The sequence below is a fragment of the Silene latifolia genome, chromosome 8 (assembly GCF_048544455.1).
Source record: "Silene latifolia isolate original U9 population chromosome 8, ASM4854445v1, whole genome shotgun sequence".
NCBI classification, from domain to species: domain Eukaryota; kingdom Viridiplantae; phylum Streptophyta; class Magnoliopsida; order Caryophyllales; family Caryophyllaceae; genus Silene; species Silene latifolia.
In genome coordinates, this window is record NC_133533.1 from 78,270,019 (window position 1) to 78,272,166 (window position 2,148).

The 2,148-nt window shown below is 40.7% G+C and overlaps 1 non-coding gene across 1 annotated transcript; it reads right to left on the bottom strand.

Annotated features, from left to right (window-relative positions):
• Positions 1-563: 563 nt before the first annotated feature.
• LOC141597678 (small nucleolar RNA R71) lies at positions 564-670 on the bottom strand. The gene has a single exon (XR_012522900.1). It is a non-coding gene; the product is annotated as a small nucleolar RNA R71 (small nucleolar RNA).
• Between the last annotated feature and the right edge of the window lie 1,478 nt (positions 671-2,148).

Genomic DNA, 2,148 nt, shown 5'->3' on the forward strand with positions numbered 1-2,148 from the left:
CACAAGGTGACTTGTTACCTTTTGATCGTGAAATTGAAAGAACTTTGACAACCAATAGAAGACTTGCTAGGAGAAATTTGAAAGGTATTGGTGAGGTTGTAGATATTCAACCAACTATTGAGTTCATCAACCCTTTTGCAAAAGAAGGTGAGGAGAACCCAACACAAAATACAACACAAAATCAACCCACAATGCCTAAGTTTTCATCACATTCCGTACCCACCGAGGAGAACCTACCCAATGGTACTCCCACACCACAACATCTAACCGGAAATTTTATTGCCAAATCCGCATTTATCCAATTAGTCGAAAGGAGCCAATTTGGGGGGATGCCTAGTGAAGACCCTCATTCTCATATGGAGACCTTTTGGGACTATTGTGATGCGATATCTCAAACCGGTGTAACTCAAGACCAAATTCAATGGGTCTTATTTCCTTTTTCTCTAATTGGCACCGCGAAACAATGGTTGAAAGGCCTTGATAAGGCTACTCTCGGAATTGATTCTTGGAAGAAGTTGGCTCCAGCTTTCTACAAAAAGTTCTATCCACCGGAAAAGACTAATATGCTAAGAGCTCAAATTACGGGTTTTAAGCAAAGGGATGAAGAATCTTTGTATGAAGTTTGGGAGCGATTCAAAGGAATTTGTCGCTCATGTCCTCACCATGGACTTAGCGAGTGGTTCTTGGTACAACAATTTTGGAACGGTCTATATGAAGATTCAAGGGACATTCTCAACATGGGATCAAATGGAATGTTCACCGAAGTTGATGACAATCAAACTTGGAACAAAATTGAGGAAATGGCGGTCCATAACTCACAATATAGTAGACCTCGCAAGGCTACTAGAGGAGGAAAGCATGAAGTGGACTCCGTTACTCAATTGGGTGCTCAACTTAGTGCTCACATTGATACCATCAATTTGAAGTTTGAAAAGGCTATGGCTAGACTTGAAGAAGCCTCAAAATCACCAAAGCATCATGTTAATGCCATGACGGCATCTTCATCAATCCCAAGTGGGATATGTGAGAATTGTGGAACTTTGGGACATGACCAAAGTGAATGTAGGGGAACAAATGAACAAGTGAATGCTTTCCAAGCATACAAGAGTGGTACCCCTTATTCTAACTATTACAATGAAAACACCAAATTCCATCCAAATCTCTCATAAAAAAGCCAAAATGTTCAAAACCCTCAAACAACATACACCCCACCTCCCATGAGAAACCAAAATCAAAGACCCTTTTACAACCAAAACCAAGGTTACCAAAATCCATCTCCATACAATCAACAAAATGACCAAGGTTTTGATGTTCAAAAAGCGGTACTTCAAATGCAAAAGAATCAACAAGAGTTTTTCACTCAAATGCAAAAGAATCAATAAGAGTTTTTCACTCAAATGCAAAAAGATAGTCAAGCAAAGGAAACCACCATCAACAACATCCTAGCTCACACCAAAATGTTGGAAACCCAATTGACTCAACTAGCATCTTCAAGCTCACAAAGACAAAAGGGGCAATTACCACATCAAGGTAATCCCCCAAGACATGAAACGGTTAGTGTCATTCACTTGAGAAGTGGTACAAGGTATGAAGCACCGAAGAAGCAAGTTGAGGATGAAGTTGTGGAAGCTAGTGACAAGGAAGAAATTGTGCAAAACTCCAAGGATGGAGAACCATCAAAAGAAGAAATTTCAAAGAAAAATGAAGACAAGGTCAAGGAGAAGGAGCCCATTGTGATTAGACTTCCTTTTCCAAGTCGTCAAGCCAAGCCCAAATTTGATGACCAACTTGGAAAATTTATGGAAATTGTGAAGAATTTGGAAGTCTCAATTCCTTTCACGGAATTAATCAATCACGTGTCGGCCTATGCGAAATACATGAAAGACATCCTCACAAAGAAGAAGTCGATCCGGAAGCTTGAGACTATCGCCTTCACTAAGGTGAGTAGTGCAATACTTCAAGGGAGTTCACCTCCAAAACTCAAGGATCCGGGAAGCTTCTCAATACCGTGTACCATTGGCGACACCACAATCAACAAAGCCTTATGTGATCTAGGGGCTAGTGTGAGTGTTATGTCGTACTCGGTGAGTAAAAGGTTGGGGATGGGAGAGCTTAAATGCACCAATATCACACTCCAAATGGCCGATA